We start from the raw sequence: 23,406 nt of genomic DNA, 5'->3' as shown, positions 1-23,406 counted from the left end.
TGAAGACACGGCACCTAGGGACATGGTGTAGTGGTGAACTTGGCAGTGCTGGGTTAACAGTTGGACTCAGTGATCCTAAGGGTCTTTTCCAACCTAAATGATTCTATGAATAAATGCTCTTATTAACTGCTCACAGATTTTAGATGCAGATCTAGCCTTTTTAATTTCCACATGAAATCCTTTGCAGAAAGGATAAATTGTATACAGATGCATCTTGCTTCTCTTGTTAGCTTGAATTAGCAAACACTGGATTTTATGTGTTTTCATTGTTTTTTTGCAGATGATGTTCTTGTTCTCATGTGTTTCATAAGTGAATTGTGCATTGACCTCAAAGTATTCCCATCTCTACTTAAACACAATTCTGCCTCTGAATTTAACATGATTTTAGTTAATTATTAACATCATTTCATAGAATACCTTTTAAATTTAGACTCATTAAGATTATATATTTAATCCATGGTTGGAGTTAAGAGGAACTGGATCAAACAAAACTCCACGTGCAATAGGATTGTCTCAGACTCTGGTTAAAGGATAGCTCCTGGTCTAAAGTCTGTCTACTTTAGCTCATTACTCTCTTTGTGCACATCTGGTGTTCCCAGAGCTTCTTCTGCCTTGTTTGTCCCAATATTCCTATCCACACTCACAGTGACACACACGTTTTGCACAAGATTAATACGGCTGTGGTTCCAGACCCCTTGGAGGAGGTGACTCCTAAACAGAGGGGGGTTCTTAACTCTATGGCATGATGCCCACACTGAGCACTGGGAACACTGACACAGTGCTAATAACTGCTGCTTAGTGTAGCAAGCCTTACTTGCCCTACCTGCTGTGGACAGAATTCAGGAATCCTGTCCTCCAGACATGTTTTTAAATAAGGTATTCCAGATCTTGCCCAGTACACAACTTGCATTTCCACAAGGAACAACCATCACTGCCTGGAGCGGGAAGCTCCCAGAGCCCTTCACTTCTATTCTGCAACAGTCTGTACCCAGGAACATCTACATTTTGCAGCTTTCAGTTCCGGTGAACTCAAAATACTGCAGCAGCTTGAAGTAAATTAAAAATTAAAATTTGTGCTAAATTAAATAGAAAAAATTAATACTATGACTAACAAAAAACTTCTCATGTATTTATATCAATTTAACACAAAATTCTGTTTTGAAATATCAATTTCATTACATTTCTGTCCTGAATTCCTCCTAAACAAATGTGGTAGCAACATCAAGTTTCCCAACAAAAACTGACAGGACAAAGCCACAGCAACTGTGTAGAAGCACTGATTCTTTTGGTTCCTGGAAAGGTGGGAGACAGTTTATATTTCTTCCCCTCAAACAGATAGAGGCCTTTTGAAGTTCAGGTTTATGCATTTCCACATTCTAACCCTGTTACTGAAGAGGACAAAAATGACCTGAAATAGTCTAAAGCATCTCTGTAATTTCTCTCACCAGCAACCCACTTCCCCCTCCACTAAATTGCCATTGCTGTATTCAGTAGAGAAACACTTAACTTCACTAAACACACTCACTCACTTACAGGATCATCTGATAATGTTATCAGTTTTAATGTTTCATAATGAATCAAAATTATTAGAAAACTTTGCGCTTTCTCTAATGCAATTATTTCAATCAGCTGACAGAGTGAGCATGTTAGCATTTTTAAGCCCTTATTCTCTATAAAATTTCAATGGACTTATCTACGCAATGCAGTGAGAAGGAATGGATTCCACTGTGAAGATGATGGCTTTAAAATCAGGTATAAAATATGACTGATTCAGTTATGAGCAATATCTTCAACAATCATATTGAACCCTTCATAAATCACCTCTCCTTTCAAAAACACTGGAACAGATACAAGAGGGAGGCTGACAGGCTAATTATTCATGTATGCAATAGATAAAAACATTTCACTGATATCTTGCTGGAGAACCCTGGTAGATCAGATATCATGAAGCCACACTCTGATGTAATATTTCCAGAGAACTGCTATACTGACAGAAGTGTGAGAAGCTCAATTCTAAGACCAACCCCCCCAGTCTGGAGGTTTTTGACCCAATAGGTTTATATGTACTGCTGAATAAGGTGAGCTCTTGGGGCAGTGAAAGCGGACAATAACATCATCACTATGACAACAATCCAGACCTTTAAAGGATGCTCAGGGTGGCTATTTATTCACTAACTGTTTTTGCAGTTGGGCTAGCTATCTAAGAGAAAGCTCTCTTCTGTTCAGAGTTCCTTCAGCTTCTGCCAGATTGCTCACCACCATTCTACTTGCAACACCACCAAATACACAGAAACATTGGGATAAAATACCACTATGGAATTCATTTTACAGCATCACCACCACTGACAGGATTTTGTTTCTGAGCAGTTATTTTCATGCAGCAAAAGGACATGTTATTACTCATAAGGCATACATTATTCTGCAAGTGAGACAAACAACAAACACTGCCAGATCCCAGTATCTCTGGCACACTCCAAAGCTGCTGGTTTCCTCCCCTGTGTTGTCATGCTTTAGATCTTATTACCATCACAAAGATGATGAGGAATTTCCAAGTTACTTTAGTTCATTGCCAGCTGGCCTTCCCCTTCCATGAGGAAGGCTCCATGAGCTGCACAGTCTGCAGTGCTCACATTAAAAACTCAGTTAGGCGGCAATTAACCCAAGGGCTTTGTTCAGGAGGCGTTTAACACTTCACTCCAGGCCTCACTCATGGTCGCCTCATTGGTTTTAACTTCCCCCTGCAGGTTCCTACTGCAGCGCTCTGTGAGAGAAGCTAATTTGTGGGGTGCTATGCGGACACACAAATAGGCTTTCACAAACATCAGCAAAATCAGTATAACCACGCAGACCAGTTACCCCACTCTGGGTTACACCAGAGATTTGTGCGGAACTGTCACTCCGAGTGCTTGCCCTGATGGCTTTGCTCAGAGCTAGGCCTACAAAGGGCAACAGGCCCTGGCAATTCCATTACCAATGGAAAACAGGAAGGTGACCAAGATGGTGAACGGCTAGCAGGATCGAGGAAGTTGCTTCTTCCTTCCACCTTTACCTGACTGGCCAGTTCATTGTGCAGCTAAGAGGATATCCATGACTATTTCACTTTGAGCAATGGAAAGCTGCTCTTGCTTTCTTGTGTTGCCAGAAGATCTGACATGCTCTCAAAGAAGTTGGAGACTGGCAAGCGTAGGAATAATTTTGCACCTCTTTTTCTTTCCAACTATGCTCCCTGACTGCCAAAGGAGGCTCCCTGGAAGGTGCTCTACAGATGAATAAGCTGGTCTAACTCATCAGGTGGTGTTTGCTAGGGCACTGCAGTAGTGGCATAGTTAGGGAAAAAAGGCTGGATGTTCAGCTAAACGAGAAAGACCACAGAATGGAGAAGTTCCACAGGTACTGACAAAAAGCTGGGCTCCAGCTCTATTCCAAGCCTGTACTTTGGTAAATGTAAGGTTTATCTACTACATTGAAGAATCTGGAGCGTGGTCTCTATAAAAACCCTTTCGTCTCCCTCCACAGTGACAGCAGTGCATTGAAGTGATTCCCTGGCACAAGGCTTATGTGCTCAGCAGCTCTGTATATTTGTATCATGCAATACACCAGAACACCCCAGATTTATCTATCTCAGTTTTACTTATCCTAGGGCATTTGTTCCAAACAAACCTTCATTACTCTATTATTGGTTTTTTTGCTAACAACCAACGTTTACTGTTAACACAAAAGATATATCGAAGAAATAGGCAACAAAGTAACTTTCATTCTCTCTCCTCCTGAAATTTTTTAATTAAAAGACATCTCATAAAATATGAATTCATATCCAATTTGTTTGCTCATCAAGTAAAAAGTAAGCACAGATACCAGCATCTAAAAATTTGAATAAAGATCAGCAAATAAGTAGCTAACAGCTACTTAATGAAGATGCTTGAAAGGAATGTATGTAATCTGATTTGTACTGCATAATTCTTTTTGTATTATTTATTTTACACTTGAAATGACCTTATTTTATTTAAAGCATTCAGTCTCAGTAGCTCACTGATATAGAATCATTTAGCTTAAACTCTGATTAGTCAGCTGCTCTCCAGTTCAATCAGTCCCCTTCCCAACAGTAAAATTTTATTTGGCTGGTGAATACTTCTATATCCTGACAGGAACTTGAAGCCCCATTTTGTCTCAGAAACCCTGTCCTGAAGTGTATCATCATACTCCACAAGGCCTAGCTTCAACTGAATCAACAGGAATTGAACGGGCTATGGAATTGGGTTCTAGAGAGGTCCATCCTCAGGCTTTTGAGGGGCTGGAGTGGAGGGTGCCCCGGGAAGGCTTGCTGGACAGAACTGGAAAGATCCTACCAACGTTATACAGTAAACCCAGATCATAAGATGAATTTCTGTGCCTCTGTCACCATTATAGAGATGTTTTTGTGGCTGTAAAGGATAGCTTCATGATCTGGAAGGGAAACAAAGTGTGAAATAAATATGAGACATGAGCAAACACAGATGGGTTTACAGAAAGAGAGTGGGAGAGAGGAAAGCACTTAGCTAAACCTCTTGTGGTCAGCTAAGAAATGCAAATTGTACTGTTTGGAGATAAAATATGATAATAAACTAAAATCATTTGGTGGTTTTATGCTTACAACTACCAAATCAAAAAGAAACATGTAATTTACAGTGTGAAGGAAGAGAAAAAGGATAAAAGGATAGAGATCAATATGGTATAAAGCAGATACTTCATTATTTTAGAGCCTAATTCAAACATATGCCGAATCCCTGCACTTTTCATGTAAGTTAGCAAGTGCCAAGCAGCTTGTAAGAAGCTGTCTTCCTCTCTCGGAATCAGGATCCCAGTCTGCTACGTCACCTAAGAAAACCATTACCAAGTAAATGCATAACTGGTACTAAGCCTCTGCTTAAACATATATAAACACTCCCCTGGAAAATGTTGTATTTTCCCCCATGTATATGCATATCTGTGTAGACACCCATATATTCCCCTCAACAGGCAGGGAAATGACAGACATGAGATCTGCAACACAAAATGCATGTGGGTCTCCAAAACCAGCCCTCGGGAGCACAAGGCCAGGAAGCACCAAGGAGGGTCCAATCAGTCATCAGCTCTCACTGGCTTCCAGTAGAAACAGAAGCTTGAATCTCGTGCCTGCACAGAGGCACGCAGTGCAATTTCAGACACCTTGGGATATCTGAGGACAGATGTGACACAACAGCACCAGCTGGATGCCAAGCATGATGTGCTAGTACACCTAAAAGAGCCATCTTTGGGCAACCAGAACTACCATAGATAAACAGGTCCTTTGAGAATCTTTGCACACAAAGCCTTTGGGGATTTATTTTTAATCTCTTAGCAGCAACAAAAGATCCTCCATATTCATAATTTTTTAAAGTATGGCACTCTTGCATCAAAAGTCAGTGCTGCAGATCAACTGATCTCTCCATGGAGATAAGATACTTACTGAAACAGCAGAAGTGCTATTAAAAAAAAATAGTGGATATCTACCATGCTTTGGTGCATGTAAACCTGAAAATTTCTGTAATTAAACACTATCCTGGAAGAAGTTTCCATAAGATTCACATTAGGCAGCTATATTTATTACTAAATGCTTCCTGTTTTACCCAAGCTGAACACATTCAGCAATTTGCATTATAGAGCATAACTCCTTAATTCTCAAGTTAAATGTGATCACTGCAGATCCTGGTTTTGCACGTACCCAGCCCGTGCATGCCGATTTCCAGTGTCTGTAGCTTGATCATGTGTCTGCTCATACAAAGTACTTGTGATGGGGACCAGCTGGAAATAAGCCTGTGCACAGTTATAATGTGTGTATGAGCATGTGTACAAGTTGAAAAACAGAGCACATTATTCCCTGTTTTCCAGAGGGGAGATACCTTGGTCACACAAGGTCATTATGGAGAACCTGACAGTCCTCGCCCTTCCAAAGCACATACACGCACCCAAGAGCCAAATGGAAAAAGAGAAGCCAGTGAAAGGGTTAATGTCAATTGGTGTTGCCTCTTCTGCTGCTGGATAAATGCTGTTTTCTAAAACTAGCAAATAGCCTTCCTGACCCTGGACTGGTGAAGTAGAAGGATTTTAAACTAAAATGTTTTCTCTATAAACCACAGTAAAAAAGTCCCAGTTTCCTCCAAACCCTAGAAATTCTACTACTCATTGTATTTATACAAAACCAAAGCCTGGCTATGAAAAATAATTTAAACCTAACCACCTAGATATCCTTTTCATGTGCTAGAATCTCATGCTTTTGGCCTTCTGCCTCTGTTTTAAGCATAGTCTGTATTCCCACTGACTTGACACAACTGGCAATTTGTTACAGTGACAGAAAAATCAGGGCCACTTAATTCGCCAGTCCGTGAGGGTAAAGCAAGCTACTTTTCATAATGCATGTACAGGCATCATGCGAACATTCACTGGTAGCTGTGTCAGAATGCCTGGATATTGTGTGTTTGTCAGACTGTCATAAAGAGTTATAAATACACAGCTACAAACTGTAGATGAAGTCTTGCAGTATGGACAGACTACATGCACCTAAATTAAGAAGGCGTTTTAATTCTTGATACAGAAAGATGTAGAACATCTTTTTGCATGCAAACCTGTTACGATTTTCAGACTGTGGTGATTTTGCACACGGAAAACCAATGCTTCCTCAGCTTCAGCAAGACCTACTGGATTCTGTGTGGTTCCACCAAATGACAGGCAGAAGAGGAAGCAATATAGAAACCACTACAAAGGAGCCCTCCTGAGCACTGAGTCTCAGATTATAGGGACAAGATGGGGACAAGGTGAGAGAATAGACAGCATGTTGCCTCATTTCCACCCCATTTCACACTCCTTAACACCTTTATTTCCAACCCAGAAAGACAGGAGCAGTGAAAACTCCACAACCCCAGTCAAGCCACTCCAGACGGAGAGTGGGGAGGAATTTTATGCAAGTTACAGACATATTCATTCCAAATTCTCCTGAAAGTGTTGTAGTTGTTGCTGAGCACCTCCCTTACGGACATCTGCTCTTATGTCCATGCCACTTTCTAATGAGTGATCCCCTCAAATCAAATCCACTTTTTTCTAAAGCAGGAATAAAACACCTTTATCCATTAGCCTAGTTTCTGCTGCTTTCCTAATACTGAAATGGTGAAGGAGTCACTTGTGGTATTTTTTCCTACTTCCCATAATCTGGCAGATCTCTTTGCCTTCTGGGTAGTTTCTTTACTCTCTCTCCAAGCTATTCTTTGCTAGAGCAACATACTTTTCCTCTTATTAAGGACTCTTTCATCCCAAATAAATGTCTTGCAGTATCGACCCACCACGCATCAGTTCCAGCTCCTCATTACCAGGTCCATTTTTCCTTCTGCAGACATCTGCATAATTATATTATGTGAAAAAGCTTATATAAATCAGCTATCATTGTCATATGTTCAAAAGAATTGACCTGCAATTGTTATCTACTGCAAACCTTCAGCCTAATTACTTTTAGCCATCAAATCTAAGCAGTAAAGTCAAAAGGTGACTGAATAAGGATTAGTCAAGATGCATTTTGGAAACAATAGTTAGTAATTTATTTACCTAAATCCTACTTTCAAAGCTATTGTGATCGTATCCCCACAGGCCTCGAAATTGATTTTTGAAACAATACTTTAACTGCCTTCCTATCTGGCAAACTTTCTTTGGTGCTTGGCTGAGAAGCTGAGATTGACCCTGCCTTTTCATGTCTAGGTCTGTGCACTGATGTCATCTGCTCTCCATCCTCACTCACTGCTGCGTGTGCCAGCACAACAGGGATGGTGAGCAACTGTTACAACACAGGGAATATGTGGGCAACAAATGAAGCTTTCCTGATGCTTTCAATAAGCAGTGACTAACAGCTCTTCAAATTATCAAAACAGTAGCAAAAAAAAATTATATTTAAGGTTACATTTTCACCACCTCCTTATTTGTACATACAAAACATGTCCACATAACTGTATCAGCTAATTAGCTGTGCAGGTATTCAAATGCCTTTTCAAATGCATCTGTACACGGTCAAATGTAGATTTTTCATACCTGAATGACAGTAAACAAACAAACCAGAAGCCAAATGAAGATGTGGCTGTTTAATCTAGAGGATATTGCCTATTAAGAAACACATTCTAAGTTGCAACTGTGTAAATTATTACTATCTCTTTATACATTTTCAGTTTCTGCATGAAAGAATCACATTTGATCCACTGAAAATAAATCTGGTCAGAGGCTATTATAAAATGCAGAATGTGCTTCCACAAACAGAACAAGCAAATCTGTAAAATTGGTACATTCATAATTTATTTCAGAGTCACCCTGTTCTGCTGACATGTATCTATTATTCTTAAAACTTTTTCCAAAGAGTTATTTTATTTTCCAATAAAGGCTATCTTAAATCTCTCCTTTCTTTCTGTTTAATTCTGAGTATTTCACTGCTTGAAAGTTCCAGTGACTATCTGCAATAGTTATATTTAACCTTCCATACGCCCCTCTTTCTCATATAATTGTTTACCTTCTAGGACAAGGACTGGTATCAAACTTCCTTTCTTTTAATTAGGCTTCTTTCCTACTGCTAGGCAGCACGTGTACCCCTTAGGCTTTCAGTTTACTAAATTAACTGTCAGCACTCTTTATGATCCCTCAAATTCTTTTCCCTCCACAGATTTATCTCATTTCATTATCCTTGGCAGTTCTGAAACATTTCAAAATTTGGTCTACTGAAAATCAATACCAGTACAAGAGGACATAAGGTTCACCCTGACAAGAGATAACTACAAATTTTGAGCACACCTCTCTAGTTAGCCTTGACCAGTCTTACTTCAGCTGTCGTTCAGTGCCTATAAGTAGAACTTGGGTGCACTATACAAACCCTAAAACCAAAAGTGCATTCTTTCTCTAGAAAAAGATATACTCCTTCCCATTTCCTGAACATTTCTTCTCCTCATCACTTCTTCAACTACTTTTAGTGAAATTACATTACCTGACTGCTTTGCCTAAGGCAAATGGATATAGATTATTTCAACATCTCTTTGTTTTCCTTTTTTTCTTCTGGAGGGTGAGGCCAGCAATTTTTTACTAGACTAGCAACATGCTGTGAAGTCAAATTTAATATTCGGCATGCCTCCTGCTCAAATTTTTGCTTTGAATATTAGTACTTCTTATATTGATTTCAAACATGAAAAATAACTGCATGTGGCCATAAAAGTGCATAGGAAAACAAAATCTGTCAGTTACACTGAGCTGTTTTTGTCATATCTGGCCTTCTGTGTCAATTCCAACTATATCACTCTAGTTAAGTCAGTGACTTACTATCAGTTCCTTGCCAGCTCCTGGCAGTGTTCCATGACTTCTTCTAGGTAACTCACAGAGCACGAGATAAACCTTAAGGTAGCTTCAAATGACAATAAAATGTGCAACTTGCCAGACCAAACACAATTTCTCTTTCTTCTAAGCCCCAGCCTCATCCAACCTGTGGTTCCTGTTCCAGCCTGCAGAACATTCAGACTAGGAGGAAGGAGGTTATTTGAAGCATCAGCCTGGAGGTGTTTCCAAGATGCATCCATGATTAAGCAAAGATTTTCCTTTGATTTTGTCCAGCTAAAGAGCAGATGAAAGTAAACGGACATTCCCTCCCCCCCCCCGGATTCTATCTTTTGCATTTACTTCTGAAATGCTTTCCAAATGTTTTCTCAGGGTTTGGCCTAAAATCTTGATATGCTCCCTCCTAAAATTCTCCTCAAACATATGTTATTTGCCTTGAAGTTGATAGTGCCTTTCCACTTCAGAAAAAATCTTCAGTTAGAGGCACCGTGAGATTCTCTATTTCCAGACCAAATCCATTCAGTTATCAAGGAAAGAATTAGGTCTTCCACAAAATCCAGTCAGGGCACCCACAGAGGAAGCTGATCTGCTAAATAAGGAGGTGCCATTTTCCACAGCGCCTTTTCAGAGCTGAACTGCCATATGCTGCTACTCCTTCACTTGCATCCTCTCTGGAGGAAACCAGCTCTGTGTACTTCAGTCCACTGGCTCAGCCTTCCCCAAAATGGTGTGCACTTCACTTAGTTGCAGGCTAATGTCTTCTCATCCCACCCCACGGCACTGAAATATGTTTTTGGTGCCTTAGGCACCCTTCAAAGGAGCAGATGCTTCTTTTCCACACACATGTCACCACGTGATGTGACAGGGACACATGACCCTTTGAGGGCCTGTGGCAGGAGGAGTCACAGACACGAAGTGATTGGTGGAAGGAGGTGACAGATTTTCGCTCTGCATGTGACTCTCTTTTGGTCTCTGGTTTCTTGTGAGGAGGACACAGGGTTGAGGAGATGGAGGGAAGCCACAGTGTTGCTCTGATTCCCTTGCACTGCATCAAGGCAGCAGAGAGATAGGCAATGGGAGAAGAGCTTTGCTAGGCCCAGCCTAAATCTATCCCTGTAACATGTTAAAAAGAACAACAAGCTTCAGTACATGTCGTTGGGGCTGAGCAGTACCTTCTGTATTCCTTATAGACTCCTTGAAGAGTTCTGTGACACCAGTGCCCATCAGGAGTTAGGACTGCCTAGTGCAATAATGAAGCTCGTACAGCCTGGTCGTTATCTTCTCCAGCCATGCATGTATACAACCATTAGCTTCCCAGCCCTTTCCAGGCTCAAAAAGCTTTGAAACAAAGCACCAGCCAAGACCTCCCTCTTGCAGCCTCACCTAAGCCTTCTCTCTGGCCACATCCTTCATGTCAGCTCACAGCAGGCACTCAACATCAACCCTCCAGCTGCCTGCATTGTCCTCCTCTCCAAAGGGACTTTGGCATCACTTTCCACAGGTTTTGCCTCTGCAAAGCTACAAAGGCCGTGCCTCTCACACTCATGCCTGCCACTCCACTCAAGAAAATAATAAAAACCAAAGGATGGAATGTGAGTGGGAAATAGAACCTGATAAATGAGACTGCCTTTACATAATTACAAAGCCCTAGCCATAACTGTACTAATATACTTATTGCTTTGCTGTTGGGACCCCACTGGTGTAGCAAAAATGTAACATGGGCAAATAAGCAACATAAAAATGTTTTAAAATCCATTACTGGATCCCCGGAAACCCACATGTTGTTTCCCGGCATTCCAACACTTACCAGTTGGCTCGGATGAAATTACGGAAAAGGCAGAGGAACACTCTTTTCCTTATCACATGTGTTCATTATCTTCCATCCTCACTATCACTGTATGAGATGCAAGCTCTGTGCCACCACCAATGTAGGGCACAATGTCATGTTCCCTCTGTAGGTTACAGGCGGGACGGAGACGGATGGTGACGAGAGATCTCTATAGGCAGATCTTGGGACATGCGGTTTATTGTAAAGGGCGTGGGTATTGGGGCACTGCTCAGAGCTGCCAGACTCAGCTCGGAGCAGGCCCAAGAGAGCAAGAGAGTAAACGGGTGAGAGAGAGAGAGAGAGTGTAAGAGCAAGAGTGGAGTGGAATGGAAGTAAGGAAAGGAAAGGAATGTCTGAAGTCCTGGTTACAATACAATAAATCATCTTCTGTACTGAATATTCTAATTGTCACTAACCAATCTAATACAAGATACAAATCCTATAGCATTTACATACAGCCTATAAGAGTTCTTATATTACCATAGAGTGTTACATCTTAACTTCTAAAAACTACTCTTTGGACCCCTTCTGCTGAGCTAGTAGGGTCTGCTCTGACCCTTGGACCTGTTTGCAAGCAGAGGGTATTGTCCCATCAAGAGGGGATTACCTTCAGTCGGCCATACCATTGTTTTCCAGTTGTTCAGTAACTAAGACTTGGTATTTCAAAAGTGGCTTTCATTTCGATGTTGCCTGTAGTTTTCATATTCCCAAAATCTTTTGTCAGGCAATCATATTTATAAGGCTTTCCTGTTTCATCTTCCCCAACACCCTCTTGCCTTTGCCTTTCATCCAGCCCCTACATGGGGCTGAGGAGTTCATCCAGGAACCTGAAGTCAGGCATTGTTGATCCTAGCTGGTAAGGACCCACACCTAGCTGGTAAGGACAGTCCTATGAATATGCAGCTGGTGACTCTGAAGCCACTTCAGGTGACACCTGTTATCCCTGTGAATGGGTAGGTGAATGCACAAAATTAACAGAAAAAACCTCTAGCTTGTGACAACAGAAGACAGAAAATAATGCAAACTGTACAGATAAACAGCCTGAACACTGTTGTTCTACTTTGACCTAGCACTATTTTAAGTCAAAGCACCAGTCTGTGGTAATTTTACGGTAACTTATTTTAAGTGAAAGTGGATCACTATATTATGACTATCTGAATACATCGAATGGCCAGATGAAATTCCAGCAAAGGATGGCTCTAAGTTGGACCATGCCTACTAGCTTTCATAGGTGGAAATAGGATGACAAAATCAGTAGTTAACAGAAGACTTCATTGAATGGTTCAAAGAACCTCATACTGCACATTCATGATGTATCCTGATTTTGGGAGCAGTTTGCCCCTAGACCCCAACACTGCATTTTCATTTACATTCTGAAGACAAAGGGTCTGATTTCTTTTATATCTTTCTTATGCTATCTAATTTAACTTCAGCTGTGTTTTGTGCTTCACGATTTTCCCCTGAAATCTCCATTGATGCAGAGAATAACTTAAAAATTGTAGAGTAGGATCTTTCTGTGGTACAGTTACTTTTTCTTGTTAGTAATGGTCCACTTTTGCCAATGCCAAGAGTGGTGTAAAGGATGCCAAGGAAGCAAAAATGTGGGGAAGGAATCATGTCACTAAACTTTGATAGTTTGAACGTGCTTGAAAAATCTTCTTGACCAAGAAGAAAGCAAGAAGAGCCCAGAGAAATGCTGACTCCAGAGGTCTCAGAAAATAATCAGGTGGCTGCCACTACACATGACAAATTGTCGTCTGACTTTGGTTTTTCATGCTGACACAGGCATAGAGCAATGTGCCCCCCTTATAACACTTTTTTATAAGAAACTCAGTAAATCCAGTTTATTAAAAAGTATCAAAGTATGAGGTTTGGATCATACACCAGTCTTCTCTCACTTAAGCTAAAGGTGAATCCCTTCATTTGAGGAATAAATTCTAGATAATCTTAAAAAAAAAAGATATCCAGTATTTAGAATTGTAGTAGGTTGTTGAACAAGGAGCCATGTTTGATACGAAACAAGAAAGCATGCATATCCACATGTGCAGCATTTGAACAGGTATTATTTGTCACAGTCTCCCACAGATGCTATCAGAGCTTACAGAGAAATGCAATGGTTATTAAAAATGATTCACCGCACTTATTAACATGACAAAGCACAAGAACTGTGAACTAGTGATTAGAATGTATGAGATTTGATAAATAAAAGGCTTTTCAATGTTCTCTAAGGACGCACTCTTGAAACCCCTTACTTTTTGTGAGTCCATCAGCTTCAGGACTGTACTCAGTAGTTTGTTTGTGTGAATTACGCATGAAGGGTCCATTCCAACTCATACCATTCTATTATCCGATGCCATTGGGATAGTGCGGAGAAGCGGCCAAGCTTTGATTGCAATTGCTCAGTTAAAATTTTCACTTACAGAAAACACAGTTTTGCTGTGCCAAGTCCAAGTCAGTGCACGTTTTGAAGGTATTTATGTGGATTCCCTTCCTGCAGGAGAAAAGCAGAGCTTGCCAAAGTGACTTCCAGATGGAAGGTGCATTCCTGATCATATGTGTCTACAAACAGACCAAGTTGGGCAGTCCTGAGTCTGCTCTTGCTTGACACAAGGGAGGAACCATCATCTTGGAACTCAAAGTGGAGGAAGAAAGCCAAGTGAGAATCACCCATTTTAACTGAAAAGTAATTAGGCAAGAACACCAGCAGATTGCAGTGGAAATTCAGAAGACATAGAACAAATTGTTGCCATGGACTCAATGATCCTTGTGGATTCCTTCCAACTCAAGATATTCTATGATTCTATGACCCTAAAGGTGAAGTCTGGCAGGATGAGACATTGAATGCAAGCTCTTTTCACAATTTTTTTATTTTAAAGTTAGAAAAGAAATAAAATCAAAAGTTTTCCTCTTGCTTAGTCCAAGGGTGATATATTATTCATCCATAACTCTGAGGGTTTTAAGTCTAGACCAACGTACAAGTACAAAGAAATAAGTACAAACACATAGGAGTGAGGCATGCTCTCATTTACACAAAGGTAGGTCTGGACAGGCTCCTTTGATTTACCTCAGCACAGCCAAGAAGAACATTTCCCTGCCATGCAGCCAGGAATTGCTCTCAATTAAGAGCCCTGAACAGCAGTCTACAGAACCAGTTCCAGTCCCTCCACTGCCAGAGGAAGCCTTCATGGTGTGAAGCCTCACACAACCACCAGTAGAGGCTGAACTCAAAATCAGGCTTTTAGGGAAACACTAAATGCAATACTAAAGTGAGAAATCTTTTAGTGACATTTACATTGAAGAATATACACACAAAAGAGGATATTCACAATCTACAATCACCAAATGCTGGAACTCTCAAAAGCCTGGAGAATATGCTGCTTCTGCTTCTGGTGGATAAAGAAAAGGTTGTGTATGCTGTGCATTTCCAAGCCTACCAGGACTCAATCTTTTGTTTCTAAATCAGTAGATATGAAATGGAGTCTTACACCTGCTTCTAGACTACTTAAACTTGTCATGAAAAGACTTTCCAAAGTTTCTCTTTTTTCACTCTCTTTCATATGTAACCCTGATCAGCTTCCTTAATCCATATGTATTTGCAGAGCTTTCTGCTGCCTTTAAAGTCATACTCAGAAAAGTCCTTCCTGAAACACCTTTGATGACTTTACAGTCATATAATAACATTAAAAACTACCACTCCGCGTCTGAATAAATGACCTTGAAAAACACAATAATAAAATAATTAAAATAACAAAATTAAAATAACAAAAATAAAATAAAATCATTCTAGGTACAGAACTCACAGCAAATCAACCTTATCTGAACCAGAACTGGTGTGACTAGAGTTGTTCTTGCTTTCTTGTAGGCTGAATAGAGGAGACTTTCTTAAGGAATTAATATGACTTTCCCTTAAACAATGAACACAAGTTCAACTGAATGCAAGCTGGAAAAAACCCTAAAACTTAGCTGGGAACTTAGACTGAATATATTAATTTGAGTACTGCCACAGAAACTGTGTCTGATTAAACGAAATAGGGTCATGATTTTACTGTATAGTGAAAGCCATCATATAAAAGGTACCATTCAAAGTATTGATGCATACTCATGCACATCAGTAGAAACCACAGACAAGCCTCTTGTGGCTTCACTGACTGCTTAAGCCTGGCAGGTAAGGCTGGTCATTATTCTGAGCACAGATGTAAGTTCAGAAATATGCCAACATGCATTATTGCAATCAGCATGCATTACTGTACATCAGTGTGCCTGTAATCAAATTTAACAGCTCAACCAAACAATAAGGTCTTGCAGTCTGAAAAGATGGCAAAAGGTCCAGTAATGGCAACAAAGTGGTACTAGACTGTCCATGGAGACACGCAGCAGGTCTCTGCCATCAAAGTACAACTGCAATTTCACTGCAAGAATCAGTCTTGATGGTCTACCATAATCTTCATTAACTAGAAGCACATTATAGTGAGCTCCAAAAGCAATCACTTCTGATGTCAGAATTAGAAACTAAAATTTATGAGATGTGCTTCATGTCCTGGGAAATATCTGCTTTTTCAAGTATTTCTTCCTTAACTTTGGAACATTACCAAAGGCAGTTTGTGAGGGAAGAGAATTAATCTGCGAGAACCAAGTAAAAATTTCATCCTGACAGGTCAGAATAAAGTAGAATTCTAACCTATACAGACTTTAGTCTTGGGATAGTATTTGAAAAGCTCTACAGAGGCTTGGGTTTCACTCAGAGTTTTGTTGAAGGAATTTGTGATTGCAGAGTCTCCATAGAGGCTCTGGCTTCCTGGCTTTACCAGCTGAAAAAAATTGCACTGATAATCTGAAGGAAAACAACTGCTTTTCCTGCCATCCATTACAATCTGATCAGCATGGAGTACCTAGGATTCTCACACTTTGCTCTGACAAGTTAAAAAAACCCTCATCTTCCCTCAAGCTCAGTCTATCCTTCATCCTATTACTTAGAACACTTAATGATTTACAGTGTTGACAATGCACTTTCTCTAGCAATTGTTTCCACCTCGTTTCCAAAGCAGGATGTTCCTATTTTTAGAAACATATCAATCCTCCCCCCCCCCCAAAAAAAAAACCCCCAAAGTCCAAAACCAAACAAAACCCAGGAGTTTTTTCTCTATACATTGCAAAAATCATTATGATAACGACCTTCAGACAGTGGGACAGGTTCCTGGCTGACACTGCCTTAGACCACTCGTTCAAACAACACAACTAGACCCATTCATGGGAATCACATATTGTTTCCTTCATTAATCTGCATCACTTGTGTGGTTAAACCAGCACATTTCCATTGTTGTTGACTCTGAAGGTGGTGGTCTTCTATTATTGCTCATGCAGTTCAGTGTTGCTTCAGCTGTAAACAACTGCAGAGCTTAGCTGTGAATGAACTCCTTCCAGCTCAGCCCACTAATGCCAAAGCCACCTGAACCAGGAGTGGTACACAGCACAGAAAACAGGGCTCACAATCCATGCACTACCACAGCAAGGGAGGGACCGAGGGGAAAAAGAAGGCAAAAGGGAGAGACTGTGAAAGGATGCAAATGTTCATACCCTCAAAGTCACCACAGTAAGCAGATCTGCACTAAGAGATATCCATTTTCAGACAAATGGGTATCCAAGCAGTATTTTCCTTGATTCAAAGCTGGTTTGATGTGACAAACATTTTAAAGCAGTAGCTTATATCCAGTTCTAACTCGAGAAATTAACAAGTGAGTGGAAACAAGCTTCCAATTCAGGATTCACTTCTGTTCAACACCCTGGATAGATGAAATCCCGAAGTCTCAGAAATGCGCTAGACTTGAAGAAGTTTGGTTTCGTTTTCAGGGGTACAAGGCTACACACAAAAAAATTATTCTCACAGCTGTGCCAAATCCCTGGAGGACGGTTTATCCTAAATCTGGTTTACTTCTCGTCCTTTTTCCTTAATCTGGCCACTTTCTCCTTAAACATTTTAAAATCACAGATGTCTTGTAACTCAGACAGTGGGGCAATGTGCATAAAATGATGACGTGAGGAATCTGCTTCACAGCCAACACACAACTGCTTTACAGTACATCTAGGAAACCTCATTGTCAGTCCATCCCAAGAATGCTGTCTGACTAGAAACATTAAAAGAAACCCCAACAAACATTACAAGATGGAAAGAGATATATAACAAACAAATAAACATGTTTATAAATCCTCTCCAAAGTTCCCAGAGGACCATGCTCAAATCCCAGGTATACCAAACTAAGCCAGTGTAATAGTGACTTGGTAGTATTAACAGTTAGAGCTCATGATCTCAAAGGTCTTTTGCAACCTAAATGATTCTATGACTCTGCTGTGTGTCAGCACCCATTTTCCCCTAAGGAACAATGGAGTTCAGGAGGAGAAGGGTATCACCAGCACGGCCCCAACTGCTCCCATGGACCTCCCACTCACAAAAGGTGAGCAGTGGGCATCCTGGCACTACTCTGCACACAGACGAAGATAGATCTTACCCATTACTCCCTGCTCAGTTTATATCAGTCTATTTATTGTGTTCATAGAACCATTTATAGATGGCTGAGACAAACGGCTCTAACTCAATTGCCAAAAATCCCCCACACCATTAATATTTACAAAGTGCTTCTTGTGGGTACCATCTCAGTCTAAATACTATTTGTATGTTCAAGAAACACAAAGCTCTGCAAAAGATGAGAATAATCTCCATAAACACCAACATGTGTAATTCTTCTTCTTGAAACAACACTGAAAGGATACATTTTTAATGCTTTATTTTTGTTTCATCTCGGTTGCTTTAAAATTCCTAGAATCTTGAGTACATTTTTTCTTTTAAATGCTCATATTCTTTCCCATTTGCCAAACATTGATTTTCCTCCTGCAACTTGTGCAGAACTCTAATTTAACATACTTTAGTTGGATCTCTTGTTTTCAACAAACTTCACAAATTCTACTGAGAGCTCAGAAAGACACTGGTTAACCAAGTAGCACAGAGCATTGAGAACCATTATTTGTGCACATATCCTGCAAACATAGTGGTTTTACATTTAATTTTGACCAATAGCTGGCATCACAGTTTACAGTCTTACTTATCCTTATTTTTAAAGTAGTTATTTAGAACCCTGAAAGAGAAGAAGAAAGAAATAATTTGGGACCTTTTCTGCTCAGGAATAGGAATACACTAGAGTGGCTTAATTCAATCACAGTAATTGAAATTCCTCCTTTAGTTTTCTGTCACTTGGAAAAAATACCACAAACTTCTGACTCGCTTTAAAGATTTAATCGCCAAATGGTTGTGAAATGGCAAATTTGTTGGTAGAACATGAACAATTATCAGAGATGCTAGTTCATGTTAAGGAGCTGGGAGACTGCATACTTCTTAATTCCAGGGTGAAAAAACAAAGAGATTTTAAATATCTAATAAGAAGAAAAATGCTCCAAAAATTGCTCTTCATGCACCTAAGGTTAGTGAAAGCACAGGAAGTTTGAAGATGTAAAGCACTCATCCTGAAGCACATCAGCTTTCAGTAAACCATCACAGATGAATTTTGAGTTTTCAAGGGCAGAAGGACAATATTAAGAAAGCAGAGTGACTCTAGCCCCTCTCTCATGTTAAATAACATAGGGAGTGTCCACCCTCTCCACTGCGAAGTCAGGGAAAAGCCACTTGTCTTTCATCAGGCAATATGACCAGCACCAGAACCTTCACAAACATTATTTTTTTCACTCAGCTCACCGTTTAACCACAGTGCACAGAATCTTAATTTGCATTTGTATCTTAGTCCAGAGAAGAACAAAACAAAGTGAGGAGCAAGGAAAGCGCCTCCCACATGCAAAACACTACACAAGAGGAACAGAAGCAACAGAGTCTGACTTTCTGTGGGGATAAACTGCCTCTTGAAATGGAACGTGTGTGTGGTGCAGAGGCAGCATACACCAGGAAAGCAGTACCAAGTAACTTGAAGTTGTCAGGTTTAATTAATTGGTTCTTAAAAATGCCTGATGCAAACCAAGCATTAGAGTCCCTTGACTGATATGACACCTCTTATAATCTGATGAAGACACTCATCTGAGTAGGGAAACATGCAAGTCAGGTAACTCAAAACTCCTGTCTTAACTGAGCAGGTAAGTTACTCCATGCAATTTAAGGCACACTAAGTATTTAAAGAGGTACTGCACCAGACCTGATAAGGTTTCTTAATTTTTTTAGGAGAGCTGCAAAACGTTTAAAAAGAAATAATCTCAATCCTTATCACCTACATGCATCTGAAAGTTTCTGAACCCTCTACTGAAACCCATCTGCATCACAAATTTAACACTCCGGTCCCTTCACTGCCCATGTCATTTTTAAAGTAAGAGAAAGGCTCCTCAAGCATTTAAACCTTTAAAAAATTAGGAGTTTCCACTATCTCCAGTTTTCTGTTTCTTCTCTTAATACCATTTAAATCGAACATTTATCATTCATTCGGTCTTAAAATGTTGCCTCTTTTTCTTCCTTGCAAACAAGCTGAGCACACAGGGATCACACCCATCTCAGTCTTTCCCCGATTGCTCAAAACAAGCAATCAAATAGCTGTGTGCATGCAAGTTCACAAGCTAAAAGCTATGCTGAGCATTCAGAAGACAATACTCTGGAATAATTCCCCACCTGGGTACTCACCCAGTACCAAGAGTACCCGTTCACGATATTAGCATAGGTACAGCTACATCATCAGTTCCCACCAGCTTTTCCGGCTCTAGCCTCTCCAATTAGACTGGTCTCATGCTAGAGAAGTCCAAGGGTTTCCACAGTGTCTAAAAATCCATCCAGCACCAGCTTGATTACTGAGCCTGTCTGACTGCAGACAGTGCTGGGTTCAGTGCACGGCACAATCTGATTACCTGGGGGCAATTTCTTACAGTGTCCTGAAATCATAGTGAGGCATTGAAAAGGATTTCTCCCAGAATCAAACACAATGACAAAGGAAAGGGAAATATGAGAAGCATTCAAAGACCATCATAGTCCTGCCTAAGTTCAGCAAAGAAATGCAATTCTAATGAAACTCTTCTCTCATCTGTTTTATCAACACAGAGGAAATTAAGGGGAAATTAAAGTAATAAACTCACACTTTTTAAGACTTCAAAACCAAAGCCACATAAACAAAGCTGGGCTATATTAATGGGGATCCTGACGATAGATCCAGGCACCATGAGAGTTAGTCATACAAAGGGCTGTGTCACACTTAAAAACTGAGCTGAAACTTTTCTTTCTGTGCTGTTTTAAAGCCATTCCGTACTTAAGCCCGAAGTGACAGCAAACATTTATTGACAGTTAATGCAGTGCTCCTGCGATGTATTATTAGGCACAAGCCCAGAGGCACAAGGCCAAGTGCTGTTAATCTCCTGGTGAGTGCCTTAGTGTCTCAGATATGTACTGCCTGAAAATATCCGGTGATACCACTAATGTTTTTTAAAAGGCAAGAGTCTTGAGTTTTCACAGAAACTGATACACTGATTAACCCACCAAAACAAAAGAGTAATGGAAAAAGCCCTGCAACAGTTCACCCAGTTTCTAAACCCTGTTTTCCCACATCAGAAGTGATGTACCAAAAAAATACTACCCTCCTCTGCCTTACCTCACGCTTTACTTCAGCAGTGTCAAATCACATCTTTCTTGCTTGGCTAAAACCCTTTCCAAAACAAGTAAAAACACCTATCAGCTTTTACCCAAGGGAAGTGAATTGCTGAATATTCAATCATAGGTTTCCTTCCAAATGCTCTGCTTGTTTGTTTTAGAGAAGCCTTAAGAAGGGCAAATAAAAGGTTTGAAATCCTCTGAGCAAAGCTGACTTCTTTCTCTGAAGGTCACCCTCAAGTCATTTCGAACCGTGGAAATAGCGCAGGGGTGGGATAAGCAGACTCAAAAGACAGCTTTTCTTCTCAAGTAACTTTGATGCCTCAGGCTGAACTAAAAAAATGCCCTCAGGTGGAGGTTCGCCACTTTTTATGGGCCTATCCAATTATACCCTGGGGAGAAGGATGCAGCAAGAAGTTCTTCTTGCAAAAGTAACTCCTGCACAAGCACTTCAAAGAAAGGAGAGTTTTCTACTGTTCTAGAGTTCAGAAAAACTCCACTAGAAGTGATCAGGCTTGTCAAGGGTCTTACGGTAAAGTACCCTCTCTGGGACAAACCTTAATCACTATTTTCAGGGTCAGTGCCAAAGCTGGACTATTCAAACCACACGATGTAGATCTGAATCAAGACAGCCCCTTCATATTCCTTCAGAATTTATGGCCTGATCATACTAATAATATGCACTCAAATTGAGAGTAATGCATTTAGCAAACATCAACTATGACTGCCATGCCTATTCAGAGCATTTTGACTAGGATCCAAACTGAAATTCATAATCACGTTAGCTAAACATATTATTTAGGAGATGTTGCAACCTGACTAAAGACTTAATTTTGTGTAAACCTTGAGAAAGACGCGGGAAACCAGCGGGAGCTCTGCCTAAGCAAAAACTACAGGATCTAGGGCTCCTGTGCAGCTCCACGCACGAGCACACCACCGTGATAGCCCCGCACACCCCGTTTCTGTAACGAAAGCGAATCGCCACCCAAAAACCGCAAGCAGGCAAGCGAACAAAGAAGCGCTCCGGGGCAGCCCGGGCAGGGCAGCGGCTGCGTCCCCCCCAGCTGCCGGCGCCCCCGCGCAGCCTCGTTACCTCCTCCCGCGGCTGCGGTGCCGCTCCGCTCCGCAGGGCCGGCCCCGCCGCGGGCAGCGCCCCGGCCCGGGGCAGGCGGCACGGACGGGCTGGGGCGGCCGCGCTTCTCCCCGGCGCTGGCAGCGCCCCTCGCTCCGCGCACGGCCCGGGGCAGGGACGGGACCCGGCAACTTCGCGCACGGTGCCGCCGGCCAGCGGCGAAGTTGCCGCCACCCAGCGCCAGTCCCTCGCCCAGCGGGTGCCCCCGGCCCGCTCGCCCGCAGCCCCTCTCACCTCAGGCGCTGCCTCCTCCTCGCCAGGACCGGGAATGGCACCGGCTGCTCTCCGCTCCATCGCCTCGCCCCGCTCCCGGCTCCCCAATTCGCTCCGGCTGGCGCGGCCCCCGCTCGCCGCCGCAGCCCCAGCGCCGGCCCCGGAGCGCCGCCTGCCGCCGGGGCACGGCCCCTCCGCCCCCGGGCGCCGCCGCCCCCGCCAGCCGCCGGGCCAGCGCTGCCCCAACCCGCCCTGCGGAGCCTCAGCGGGGCACCACCCTGACCGGGCAGTGGCGGTCATGTTTCATTCCTGTATTTAACCAGCAGCCCCCTCCCCTCATCGGGGCAGTGCGGGCCCCGCTGCCCGGGCAGCTGGCGTGAGTTGCCCAAACGCCCAGCCCGAGCCCGACCGTGACGCGCTTTGAGGCAGCGAACGCGCTCTCCCGGGCGCCGGACCTGTGCTGGCCGCGCTGCGGTCCCGGCTGAGTTTCCCGCTCCGCTCCGAGCCTGCGGGTGGCAGCCGGCAGGTGAGCGCTGTCAGCGAGCCCCCGGGGCGTGCCAGGCGCTTCCCAAGGCGGGGACAGCCCTTTCCACGAGTTTCTGCCCCAGGCCGGCCGCAGCCGGAGCCCGTCGGGGAGGCGGGAGCGGTGCCTGCAGCCCGCGGCGCGCAGGGACAGTGCCCCTGCAGAGCGCGGCTTGGCTCGGACCCTGCCCCAAGCGCTGGCGGGGTTCGCGTGTGCCGGGGCTGCCGGGACCCCTCGTGGGGGCAAAGTGGGGAGCGACGGTCACAGACGGTCGGGCAGAGACATCGTTACCCTGCCTGATGTCTCCGATCTGCGAGCGGGCGCTTGGGGGAATGTTAAGCCTTTGGATGCCGGTATGAGTGCTCAGACTCTGCCCGCGCGTACACCGCCGCAGGATGCCGCTCCACCAGGCAAACAAAAAGCATACCACACTCATAACTCTTATGGTTTTAGTAACGAGGATGCTCTACTCTGCCCCTTCCCTCTCCCCCTCCCATCCCCCATCGGTACCAAGTTACAACCTATTTGTAAGGATAGAAATGCGTTTCCTGAGGTGTCTCTTTTATCTCCTGCCAGCTTTTTCAAAATGCCTCTGTGGCTAGTACCTGGCTCCAGAATTTTGTCAATCTTAACACATTTTATTTTATTTTATTTTATTTTATTTTATTTTATTTTATTTTATTTTGTGGATTCTGGCATTCACTAATTTTAATTTTTGGTGTATTTTAAAAAATATTTCCTTCTCT

At 42.3% G+C, this 23,406-nt stretch overlaps 1 protein-coding gene across 4 annotated transcripts in view; it reads right to left on the bottom strand.

Annotated features, from left to right (window-relative positions):
* Positions 1-23,051, bottom strand: part of KCNG2 (potassium voltage-gated channel modifier subfamily G member 2) — a 55,363-nt gene extending 32,312 nt beyond the window's left edge. Inside the window, exon 1 of one of the 4 annotated variants that reach the window (XM_048295769.1) lies at positions 22,952-23,051. The gene's annotated coding sequence lies outside the window, so the exon portion shown is untranslated. The other 3 variants (XM_048295759.1, XM_048295755.1, XM_048295775.1) reach the window with 3 other exon arrangements.
* Positions 23,052-23,406: the final 355 nt, after the last annotated feature.

Source organism: Corvus hawaiiensis, chromosome 1 (genome assembly GCF_020740725.1).
Source record: "Corvus hawaiiensis isolate bCorHaw1 chromosome 1, bCorHaw1.pri.cur, whole genome shotgun sequence".
Classification (NCBI taxonomy): Eukaryota; Metazoa; Chordata; class Aves; order Passeriformes; family Corvidae; genus Corvus; species Corvus hawaiiensis.
The sequence above is the reverse complement of the archived record's forward strand: the minus strand, read 5'-3'. Positions and strand labels throughout refer to the sequence as shown.